Raw genomic sequence first — 13,406 nt, 5'->3', positions numbered from 1 at the left:
AGGTGGGTGGTCACCTGCGGTCAGGAGCTTGAGACCAGCCTGGCCAACATGGCAAAACTCCGTCTCTACTAAAAATACAAACATTAGCCGGGCATGGTGGCACATGCCTGTAGTCCCAGCTACTCGGGAGGCTGAGGCAGGAGAATCACTTGAACCCGGGAGGCGGAGGTTGCAGTGAGCTAAGATCGTGCCACTGCACTCCAGCCTGGGTGACAGAGCGAGACTCTGTCTCAAAAAATAAACATTAAAAAAAAATCAAATTAAAAAATTGATGTTTAGTTTACCTATGGTAAAATGCATATGTGTAAATGGACATTTAGGCTGGGCACAGGGGCTCATGCCTGTAATCTTAGCACTTTGGGAGGCAAAGGCAGGAGAATTGCTTGAACCTGAGAGTTCAAGACCAGCCTGGGCAATATGGTAAAATGTTGTCTCTACAATAAATAAATAAATGGACGCTTGGATCAGTTTTGACAATGTGTACACCCACGTAACCCACACTTCCACCAAAACAGAACATTTCCATCACCCACACAGTTCTCCTGTACCCTTTTTTAGTCAATCCTCTCTCTACCCAGAAGTAACCACTGATCTGCCTTCTGTCACTAAACATTTTTTTCCCAGAATTTCATATAATCAAATTGTGTGTACTATTTTGTGATTGGCTTCTTTCACTCAGCAAGAAGCTTTGGAAATCTATCCTTGTGTGTCATTGCATGTGTAGATAGCTTATTCCTTTTTATTGCTGAGTGATATTCCACTCTATGGCTGATGTCACCGTTCTCCTATTGGTAGACTACCTGGACTGCTTCCAGCTTTTGGTGACTATGAATAAAACTGCTATTAACATGCTTTCCTCAGGCTGTTCTAGCCATATACTTTAATTTCTCTTAGGTAATTACCCAGGGGTAAAATTTTGGGGCATAGGATTGATGTACGTAAAACTTTTTAACATACTTCCAGTTTTCCAATGTGGTTGCCCTCTATAAATTCCTTCCGCAGTGTATGTGAATTCTGGTTGTTCTACCCCTTGGCCTTCCTTGGGCATAGTCAATAACATCAGCCAGGCCGTGCATGTGTAGTGGTATTTCACTATGGTCTGAAAAAGTCCTTTTAAAGGTGTTTCTTGTGCATAAGGGTCCAGTAACACTCGTTTCACCAAACAATAATGATTCTGGATAAATAACTGTCAGGATAAATAATTGTTTGGATCATAATTGTCAGGCTGGTCTTGAACTCCTGGCCTCAAGCTATCTTCCCACCTCAGCCTCCCAAAGTGCTGGGATTACAGGCATGAACCACCACATCCAGCTGAGAATCTAGTTCTTAACACAAGTATGCATCTAACCACATCACATTTTTAAACAGTTATGTGGCAAACGTGTACATCTTATCTCAGTGCAACATGGCTTCTAAGTATTCCAGCACAAGACTAAGCACCACTGGGACATGTATAAATAAAAAATAGACGAAAATGGGGATGCTGGGGAGAGGGAGGAGGAGTAAACACCAGAAAGTAGGTCACTGATTAGTCAGCGTACATTAATCCAGGATTAAATGTGTGTTAAGCCTGTTCATCTTCTACTGTCTTGCTTTAGTCATGGCGTGATGGTTGCACCTGGTAATTTAGTTCATTCAAATACTTATTAAGCCCTTACCTTGTGCTGTCAATTGGGAATATGCTGACCAACAAGACAGATACTGTTCCTGCCTTCATAGAGGTTACAGTTTAGTGGGAGAAACAGGACAAATAATAAGGAATTCCAGGACAGTGCAGTGGAGGCCGTGATCAGGGCAGTGCAAAGAGGGACCTATGTGGGACGTTAGGGGTCAGAAGAGGCTTCCTAGAGAAAATCCGAGAGGGCGAGTGGCTTACGTGAAAAAATATAGTGTTCCGTAGGGAGAACACAGCATATAAGCCAAGTGAGAGGGTGTGGTGTAACAATGCATAACAACATCTCCGTCACATAGGCCAGTGTTCCCGTAAGACTATAATAGCATATTTTACTATATTTAGCTACATTTAGATTCACAAATACTCGCCATTGCGTTGCAGTGGCCTACAGTGTTCAGTACAGTCACAGGCTGTCCAGGTTACTAGCCTAGGAGCAACAGGCTAGACCAGAGAGCCTAGGTGTGCAGTAGGCCTTACCAACTAGGTTTGTCTAAGTCCACTCTGTGATGTTCACACAATGATAAGATCGCCCAGTGACTCATTTCTCAGAACATATCCTCATCATTAAGTGACGCATGGCTGTATTATATCAGGAGCAAGGAGTACCATATCTGTGGTGGGCAGGGCTGATCTTGAAGATCTCCTCAGACGTGTTAAAAACCCGGACATTACCCAGAGGACAATGGGAAGCCATTGTTTGGATTTACGAAAGAATGTGAGTGGCATCATAAAATGGTGCAGCTGCTCTGGAAAACAGTTTGGCAGTTCCTTGATTTGTTAAACATAGAATTACCATATGACCCAGCAATTCCACTCCTGGGTATGTACCCAAAAGAACTGAGCACCAGTACTCAAACAAATATGGATACACAAATGTTTGTAGCAGCGCTATCTACAATAGCCCCAAACGGGAAACAACCCAAATGTCCATCAGTAGGTGAATAGATAAACACAATGTGGTATTACAATGGAATATTATTCTGGTGTAAAAGGAATAAAGTACTGATATATGCTACAATGTGGATAAACCTCAAAAATATTATGCTAAGTAAAAGAAGCCACACTGGAAAACACATTGCAAAACTCCATTTATGTGAACTATTCAGAGTCAGCAAATCCATGGAGACAGAAAAGTGGATTCGTGGTTGCCAGGGCTGCGGATGGAGGGCAACGGGCAGTGACTGCTTAATGGGGACAGCGTTCCCTTTGGAGGTGATGAAAATATTCTGGAAATAGACAATTGATACTAGCACAACATTGGGAATGTACTAAATGTCACTGACAATTAGTTTTCTGTTGTGCATGTTATACCATAATTTTTAAATGAGATGTGTGTTTTTACATCACAGGGAATTAGGGACTATAAGACTAGAGTCAGAAAGCACAGTTAAGACCATTTAATTCTGGGGAAAACAATAGCAGAATAGCAGTTAGTGGTGGGAGGAAGTTCACAGTTGGAAGTAACATCTGGAAGTTATGACAGGGCTTAGTTACTGGGTATGGTGGTGCGTCCCTATAGTCCCAGCTACTTGGGAGGCTGAAGTGGGAGGATCACTTGAGCCCAGGAAGTCGAGGCTGCAGTGAGCCGTGATAACACCACTGAACTCCAGCCTGGGCAACAGAGTGAGATCCTGTCTCTAGAAAAAGAAAAAGAAATGATTTTGCTTTTTTCACATCTCTTTTCCCTCTTTAAACCAGCAAGTGTGCATCTTACTCTTGGGCAGTATAGATTTCCACTTTGTACTTAACTGTGTATCCCAAGCGCTCTGGCTTTCTGCTGATGGAGACAGGGGTTGAGTCCATATGGAAAAACTCGTATCAACCAGTCCAAAAAGCTGGGCTACCCTTTGGGCAACCCTCACCCCATGCTGACACAAACTGAACTTTTCCAGGTCTACACATGTTTGGGATTGTCATTTTCAGTGAAAGTTACAATTTTTCCATATCTTTAAAATTTATCTTGTGGGAAACGGTCATATCATAAAATCAACCAAAGTGCCCCATGATTGATTCACTCTGTGTCAGATCCCATGGTAAGCACTTTACAGCAGTTAGCCCACAGGACACGCTAATAAGCCAGTGGAGAAGGGAGAATTCTTAGGTTTGATAAGCTGAGGAAACCAAGGGGTTCAGATACACCCACAGCGAATAACAGCCAGGATGGGAGTTTGCGCGTACTTCTGACTCCAAAGCTCGTATTCATCACCTCCTTGTTCTGCTGGGTAGAAGACAGGTTAGACCCACCTGAATTGCAGGAGCTGATTTCTGCTTGATCAGATCCTAATCTCAGATTTTCAGAGGCCCAGAGCTGACCAGGTGCGGTGGCTCATGCCTGTAATCCCAACCCTTTCGGAGGCTGACGTGGAAAGATCACTCGAGCCCAGGAGTTGGAGACCAACCTGGACAACATAGTGAGACCTTGTCTCTACAAATAATAAAAATTAAAAAATTTGACTGGGTGCAGTGGCTCATGCCTGTAATCCCAACACTTTGGGAGGCTGAGGCAGGCGGATCACCTGAGGTCAGGAGTTCCAGACCAGCCTGGCCAATATGGCAAAACCTCGTCTCTACTAAAAATACAAAAATTAGCTGGGCGTGGTGGCATGCGCCTGTAGTCCCAGCTACTCGGGAGGCTGAGGCAGGAGAATCACTTGAACCCGGGAGGCAGAGGTTGCAGTGAGCCAAGATTGTGCCACTGCACTCCAGCCTGGGCGACAGAACAAGACTCCATCTCAAAATAAATGAATAAATAAATACAAATAAAGCAATAAATAAGCCAGGAGTGGTGGTGTGCCTGTAGTCTCAGGAGGCTACTCAGGAGGCTGAAGTGGGAGGATCACGGAGCCCAGGAGTTCAAAGCTGCAGTGAGCCATGATCACACCAGTGCACCCCAGCCTGGGCAACATAGCGAGGCCCTGTCTCTTAAAAAATTAATAAAGATTTTTAAAAAGGGCCAGAACCTTGTAAGGAATTATCATCTTTTGCTTATTTATTTCTCTTCCCTCACTCCTCTCCTTAAGGTAAACAAGAGCTGAGAGAAAAGCCCCATTCAACCTGGAGGCTCCTTAGAGCTTAATAACGTCCCAAGTCAGGGAGCTGCAAACCTGTTCTGTAAAGGACCAGAGAATAAACATTTTAGGCTTTGCTGTCCATGCAGTCTCTGTTGCAACTACCCAATTTTGTCATTGTAGCCGAAAGCAACCACAGACAATCTGTTACAAGAATGGGTGTGGGTATGTGCCAATAACATTTTATTTACAAAAATAGGCAGCGAGCTGGATTTGACCCATGGGCAGTAGCTGGCCAACCTCTTCTAAACCAAGGGTTTGGGATCATGTTTTGATTTTTTAAAATTTTATTTTATTTTCTTAGAGACAAGTTCTCACTCTGTCACCCAGGCTAGAGTGCAGTGGCACGATCATAGCTCACTGCTGCCTTCAGCTCCTGGGCTCAAGAGATTTTTCCACCTCAGCCTCCTGAGTAGCTGGGACTACAGACACGCGCCACCATGCCCAGCTAATTTTAAAACTTTTGTAGACTTGAGGTCTCACTATGTTGCCTAGGCTGGTCTTGAACTTCCGGGCTCAGGTGATCCACCCGCCTCGGCCTTCCAAAGTGTTGGGATTACAGGCGTGAGCCACCGTGCACGGATGGATTTTATTCATCAATGGTCTGCCTGGTCCTCACTACCAACATTATCCCGGAGCACTGAGTGGTTGCTGAGGAAGTAGCTGTGGGTTGGGGCCAAGATCGCAATCCCTGCTTTGCTCCACGGCAGCGTTATGATCACGACTGTCCTGCCATTAAGTGATCAGATATCACTGAGGAAACAGCCTGGTTAGAGGCTGCTCACTTACGTTCCAGACAACAGTGTGCAGCCCTGCCTCCAGGCAAAGGAGAAGAAAGGAAAACCATCCAACAAATTAATTCTTTGGTCCTCAGCAATTATACCAGCCAGGACTCGTGAATTATTTAAAACTAGAAATTAATTATTCAATGAGAGTTCACCAGAAGCATTTCTGGCCATACAGAGGAAAGCAGGCCAAGCTATTGCCGTGGAATTCAGATGCAATAAAGCAGATATCTGAGCTTCCTAATGCTGGTCAGGCCTGGGAATGAGCCTGGAGAGTGGGGCACACTCAACCACTGCGTGTTTCCAGAGAGAAGGCGGGTGAATAGAAAAGATAGAAAATTCATCAACTATGTGAATGTAAATGCCCCTTGCTGTTTGCAGACCAAGACTCTGAGTGATCAAGTCTTCATTGTACGTTTGGCTTTTGGTTTTCCTCTGTAATAATGGAGGCTTTGAGAAAATGCGATTTTTATTTTATTTATTTATTTTTTGGGACAGGGTCTCATCCTGTCACCCAGACTGAAATGCAGTGGTTTGAACACGGCTCACTGTAGCCTCAACCTCTGGGCTCAAGCAATCTTCCTGCCTCAGCCTCCGGAGTAGTTGGGACTACAGGTGTGCACCACCATGCCTGGCTAATTTTTTCATTTTTTGTAGAGACAGGTGTCTTACTTTGTTGCCCAGGCTGGTCTTCAGCTCCTGGCTTCAAGCAATCCTCCCGCCTCAGCCTCCCAGAGTGCTGGGATTACAGGCATGAGCCACCATGCCCAGCCAGAAAATGTAATTTTTAGACAAAGCTACATTAGGCACTAGCTTATATTAATATGGCCTGCTGAACCTTTTTCTGATAAGCTGGAAGGAGCAGAAAATGATACCCACTGCCTGGTAAACTTTTTTTTTTTTTAGACAGAGACTTGCTCTTGTCGCTCAGGCTGGAGTGCAATGACATGGCCTCGGCTCACTGCAGCCTCCGCCTCCCGGGTTCAAGCTATTCTCCTGCCTCAATCCCCCAAGTAGCTGGGATTACAGGTGCCCGCCACCACGTGTGGCTAATTTTTTTGTATTTTTTAGTAGAGACAGGGTTTCACTATGTTGACCAGGGTGGTCTCGAACTCCTGATCTCAGGTGATCCGCCCGCCTTGGCCTCCAAAAGTGCTGGGATTACAGGCCTGAGCCACTGTGCCCGGCCCCTGGTAAAGTTTTTGCAGAGCACATCTATGAACTTATTCAATGAATCTCTTTGATGATTTCCTTAGGAGTCAATGTTTTTCTACCAAATTTTTAAAAACTTTTCATTTTGAAATAATTATAGACTCATAGGAAGTTGCAAAAATGATACAGAGAAGCCTCTTGTGCCCATCACCCAACTTCCTGCAATGGTGGTATCTCATAACTACAGGGCATTTCAAACCCAGGAAATCAACAAAGGCTTAATACAATTAGTCTACAGACATCATATGGATTTCACATCTTTTCATACACTCATGATATGCGTATGTCTTTGTGTACAATTTTATGAAATGACACTGCAGATATAGATTCATATAATCCCCCACCACTATCAAGACACAGAACCAATCCCAGCACTTTGGGAGGCTAAGGTGGGCAGATCACCTGAGGTCAGGAGTTTGAGACCAGCCTGGCCAACATGGTGAAACCCCGTCTCTACTAAAAATAAAAAAACTAGCTGGGCGTGGTGGTGCGCGCCTGTAGTCCCAGCCACTCAGGAGACTGAGGCAGGAGAATCACTTGAACCCAGGAGGCAGAGGTTGCAGTGACCCGAGATCGCACCACTGCACTCCAACCTGGGTAACAGAGCAAGACTGTCTCAAAAAAAAAAAAAAAAAAAAAAAAGACACAGAACCATTTTTAAACCACAAGGGAAGCCTCCCATGTCACCCCTTATGGTCACATCCTCCTTGTCTTTTCCCAGCCCCAGGCAATCAACTATCTGTTCTCCATCTCTATAATTTTGTTATTTCAAGGATGTTACATAAATGGAATCATACAATATATGACCTTTGAGGAGACTGGCTTTTTATACTCAGTGTAGTTCCCCGGAGATTCATCCAAGTTGTGTGTAAAAATAAATAGTATGTTTCTTTTTCATGCTGCAAATGTACCACCATTTGCCCATGGAAGGACATCAGGGCTGGTAACATTTTTTTTGGCTATTAAAACTTCGGCTGCTACACACATTCGTGGGCAGGAGTTCATGTTAACCTAAGTGTTCATTTCTCTACTGTAAATGCCCAAGTGTGACTTCTGGGTCACAGTGCTGTTTTCCAGGTTTCCAGAGAAGATGCAACTAACTTTTAACAGTTTTATTTTTATCCCCCTATTTGAGTTCCAAAGAAAACTATATTTGCATACCTACTATTTGGGATTCTGATGAGATCTATCAGTAGCCTCAAAAATCTTGGAACACCTTGGCTTAAGTGATTGAACATTAAACAATTCATTTATTCTACACAGAAATCCTGGATTAGAAATAATAGGTGACTGGTGGAAGAAAAAGAGAGAGAAAGAGCGAGCGAGAGAGAGAACTTCTAAGAGGTATTTGTCAAGAGTCAAAGAAGTCCAGAAAACAATGTGAGCTTTCATTTGGCAGAGCTCTGGTGAGCAAGAATTTCCCAAGCAGGCGTGGTTAAGGTGGGACTGGATGCCTTTATTTATGGGATTTCTTTGCAGAGCCTGCTGGAACTCAGAATCACTAATGAGAATCAACATTTGTATAGACAGCAGTGTTTCCTGTCCAATCTCTTTATGTTGGCCTCAGATCTGAGACTTGTGGCTTGGGCTGTGGCATCTGTTAAGACTGGCCAAAGAGCGTGGCTCCCTCCCTCCCAGCTCCTCTCTCTCATGACCCTTAGTCATATTTGTTTGGGTTGTTCTTCTTTCTATTTTTCTTAGAGACAGGGTCCCTCCTTCTGTTGCCCAGGCTGGAGTGCAGTGGTGTGATCATAGCTCGCTGCAGCCTCCAAACTCCTGGGCTCAAGGGATCCTCCCTGCCTCAGACTTCCGAGTAGCTAGGACTACAGGTATGCACCATCACACCGATAATGCACGCCACACACATAATTTTTTATATGTATTTTTTGCAAGGACGGGGTCTCACTATGTTGCCCAGGCTGGTCTCAAACTCCTGTGCTCAAGTGATCCTCCCACCCTGGCCGCCCAAAGTGCTGGGATTACAGGCGAGCCACTGCACCCAGCCTTGCTTGGGTTCTTTTGACATCAACTCTTCCTTCATGATGAGTAGGGAAAAAAAACGCAGGTATGCCCTCAAGGTTAATTTTGCACTACGTTTTCATTCATTGCTGGTTTTCATTGCCTGCAGCAGAAATTTATCAACGATTTTTACACTCCAGTGGGAAAACTGAGTAAGAAAGTGTGCTTTTATTTTATTTTTTTTTTGAGACGGAGTCTCGCTCTGTCGCCCAGGCTGGAGTGCAGTGGTGCGATCTCCACTCACTGCAAGCTCCGCCTCCCGGGTTCATGCCATTCTCCTGCCTCAGCCTCCCAAGTAGCTGGGACTACAAGCGCCTGCCACCACGCCCGGCTAATTTTTGTATTTTTAGTACAGACGGGGTTTCACCGTGTTAGCCAGGATGGTCTCGATCTCCTGACCTCATGATCCGCCCGCCTCGGCCTCCCAAAGTGCTGGGATTACAGGCGTGAGCCACTGCGCCCGGCCGAAAGTGTGCTTTTAATGACTTGCTTCTTGCTAGCAAGAAATATTGTGTCCCACGCTCCTGGAGGCAGGAGGGAGATTATCCTGGTCTGTGTAATTGCTGTGTGCATCTCCCCAGGGAGAAGTCTGGTGAGGAGCAGGACAGGGCACAGCAGAAACAACACTCACCACATTCTCCATTTCCCCACCCGAATGGGCAGAAACATATCGAGGGCCCTGTTTTCAGTGCTCAACAGGCACGATTTCATTTTTTCTCTCAAATGCAGAGAACAAGAACTCTGTTTTGATTATGCTGTAGCCCCATGTACAAGAAAGTCACTGTTAAGGCCGGGCACGGCGGTTCACGCCTGCAATCCCAGCACTTTGGGAGGCCGAGACAGGTGGATCACGAGGTCAGGAGTTCAAGACCGGCCTGGCCAAGATAGTGAAACCCCATCTCTACTAAAAATACAAAAGTTAGCCGGGCATGGTGGCGGGCGCCTGTAATCCCAGCTACTCAGGAAGCTGAGGCAGAGAATTGCTTGAACCCAGGAGGCAAAGGTTGCAGTGAGCCGAGATCGCGCCACTGCATTACAGCCTGGATGACAGAGCGATACTCTGTCTAAAAAAGAAAGGAAGGAAGGAAGGAAGCAAGGTAGGTCCGGGTGCAGTGGTTCACGCCTATAATCCTAGCACTTTGGGAGGCCGAGGCGAGTGGATCACGAGGTCAGGAGATCGAGACCACCCTGGCTAACATGGTGAAACCCTGTCTCTACTAAAAATACAAAAAAATTAGCCAGGTGTGGTGGCGGGTGCCTGTAGTCCCAGCTACTCGGGAGGCTAAGGCAGGAGAATGGCGTGAACCCAGGTGATGAAGCTTGCAGTGAGCCGAGATCACACCACTGCACTCCAGCCTGGGCGACAGAGTATGACTCCGCCTCAAAAAAAAAAAAAAAGAAAGAAAGGCACTGTTACATAGTAGGTGTTCAATAAATATTTGTGGAATGCATTCTGCAGTCATTTGACAACAACAAAAAATATAACGATCTCACAGATCTTTGTCACTCTGCCATTCACCTTATCAGTGTGGCGAAATGGCTATGAGCACAGAACGGAGGGATAAAACTAGCTGGGTCCAAAGACATCTCTACCACATACTAGCTACTTAGGCTCTTGCACTATAACTTCCTAACAGCAAATCAGGGATATAAATAGGACCTTCTGTACTGGGTTAAATTGGATCCCTTCCAAAAATATGTTATGTCCAAGTCCCAACCCCCAGTACCTGTGAATGTACCTTTATTTGCCAACAGAGGTCTTTGCCAATGGAATGAAATGCAGGTGATGTACTGGATTAGAGTGGGCCCTCATCCTATGGCTGGTATCCTTATAAGAAGAAGGAAATTTGGACACAGAAACAGAGGAGCCAGGCATACCACAGGGAGTGAAGATGGAGACAGAGATTTGAGCTATGCTGTCACAGGCCGAGGAATGCCCAGAAGCGTCAGAAGATAGGAAGAGGCAAGGAAGTGTTCTGCACAGAGTGTGGCCCTTGATTTTGGACTTCTATCCTCCAGAATTGTGAGAGAGTAAGTTTTTGGTTTGTGGCTGTTAACAGCAGTCACAGGAAATGAACACGCCGTCCTTGTGGGATTATTGCAAGGATGGAATTCGCTGCTATTATGTCTAGCTGAGCAGACCCTGTTGCCGCCCCCAACTCCCATCTCCCCACTCAACGCTGCCCCCCAGGCCAGCAGGACCCTGACTGTACTCAGGGGCCCACTCCGTCTCATCATGGGTCAAAGGATGCCAAGCCAACCCCCAGCTCAAAGGTGAACCTTGAGTGGTCCCAGTCACTCATAACAGCCCCGTTTCCTTTGCCTATGATTGACTTAAACATGAGCCCATGACTCAGTTCTGACCCTGAAGCTGGGAAGGGATGTTGGCTGGGGGGGACTTCTGAAAAAAGCCTCCTGTCTATTAAGAAGAAAACAGGAAAAAAAAAAAATAGTACCTCTTCTGTCTTGGGACTTAACAATGTCTGGATGCAATACCCAGAACAGCTTTGGGAATCTGGCACCATACGGGGAGCCCGCCCAGAAAGCAGAGCCAAGCCACAGAGAAAGGCAGATAGGAGAGATGGAAAGGGTCTGGACCCTTGATTGGCACCATTGGTGGTGCCTACACCCACCTTCCTCTAGGCTTCCAAGAGTAGAGCTGCCATATGTATCTAAACCACAGCATAGTGCTCTAGTTATAGAAAAGTATCATTGTTGAAGCCAGTATTGATTGAGGTTCTGTCACTAACACTCAAAAGCATCCTAAGTGATACAAAAATCATTCACAAAAATGGAGCAATGATACAAAATGACACAGTACGTGGCCCAGAGTAAATGTCAGTCAGTGCTTTAAAAAAAAATAACAAGCCAAGCAGTGCACAATGGCTCATGCCTGTAATCCCAGCACTTTGGGGGGCCGAGGTGGGAGGATCACCTGAGTTCAGGAGTTCAAGACCAGCCTGGCCAACATGGCGAAACCCCGTCTCTACTAAAAATACAAAAATTAGTTGGGTGTGGTGGTGCACACCTGTAATCCCAGCTACTTGGGAAGCTGAGGCAGGAGAATCACTTGAACCCAGGAGGCAGAGGTTGCATTGAGCAGAGATCCAGCCATTGCACTCCAGCCTGGATGACAAGAGCAAAACTCCATCTCAATAATAATAATAATAATAGTAACAAGCCAGTCATGATGGCTCACACCTGTAATCCCAGAGCTTTGGGAGGCCAAGGTGGGAGGATCGCTTGAGTCCAAGAGTTCCAGACCAGCCTGGGCAACCTAGTGAGACCCTGTCTCTATAAAAAATTTCAAAATAGCCAGGTGTGGTGGTGTGCACCTGTAGTCCCAGCTGCAGGGAAGGCTGAGGCAGGAGGATTGCTTGAGCCTGGCAGGTCAAGGCTGCAGTGAGCTATGTTCACCCCATTGTACTCTAGCCTGGGCAACAGAGTGAGACCCTGTCTCTAAAAAAAGTAAAATAAAATAAAAACAATAACAGGCATAGATCCCAGATGGTAGACATTAAGATAGTGCCCACCACATGGAGGCAAGCCAAAGACTGGGCAGATGGGGAGAGAGCCGTGGAGTAGAATCAAGATGTTCTTGTTGCACACAGTTTCTCTCTGTTTCCCTTTAATGAAATGTTGTTTCAAATGCCACTCCATCTCAGCCATGTTATGTGTGCTGTGGGATATTAGCGAAAGGTCCATACTTCCATTGTTGGCCAGAGTGTCTCTTAGGCCATGTGGATGGGGCAACAGTATCCAGTGAAAAATCCCCAAGGGGAAGGTAAATGCCAATGATACAAACCCGGGAACGTATTTGGCAATATCTGAGAACAGTTTAAAGCTTATACTCCTCTGATCCAACTATCCTTCTTTGAAAATCCTCCTACAGTAATACCTATGTGCAAAATAACACATATGTAGAGACATTCATTATGCCATTGTTTGAGTAACAAAAGGCAAGAAATAAAGGAAACGTCCACCAATAAGGGACTGGGTGAGCTGAGTAGGGCAATGCAGCAGCTACAGAGTGAAACCGCCTTATATACACTGATACCAAACCCTCGCCAAACTTATTCTAATAGACAGAAAACAGTTATGTAATAAAAATAAAAGAGTGCTGCTGGGCAGGGTGGGGCACGCCTGTAGTCCCAGCTATCAGGAGGCTGAAGTAAGAGAATCAATTGAGCCCAGGGGTTCTGGGCTGTAGCACACTATGCCGATCAAGTGTCTGCACTAAGTTTGGTATCAACGTGGTGATTTTGGCCTGACACAGTGGCTCACGCCTGTAATCCCAGCACTTTGGGAGGCAAAGGCATGTAGATCACCTGAGGTCAGGAGTTCGTGACCAGCCAGGTCAACAAGGCAAAATCCCATCTCTACAAAAAATAGAAAAATCAGCCTGACGTGGTGGCGGGTGCCTGTAATCGCAGCTACTTGGGAGGCTGAGGCAAGAGAATCGCTTGAACTCAGGAGGTGGAGGTTGCAGTGAGCTGAGATGGTGCCACTGAACTCCAGCCTGGGCGACAAGAGCGAAACTCCAACTCAAAAAATAAATAAATAAAATATAGATAGATAGATAGATAGATAGTGACCTGCCAGGAGCAGGGGACCACCACGTTGCCTAAGGAGGGGTGAACTGTCCCA

Source organism: Pongo pygmaeus, chromosome X, assembly GCF_028885625.2.
Source record: "Pongo pygmaeus isolate AG05252 chromosome X, NHGRI_mPonPyg2-v2.0_pri, whole genome shotgun sequence".
Taxonomy (NCBI): domain Eukaryota; kingdom Metazoa; phylum Chordata; class Mammalia; order Primates; family Hominidae; genus Pongo; species Pongo pygmaeus.
The sequence above is the reverse complement of the archived record's forward strand: the minus strand, read 5'-3'. Positions refer to the sequence as shown.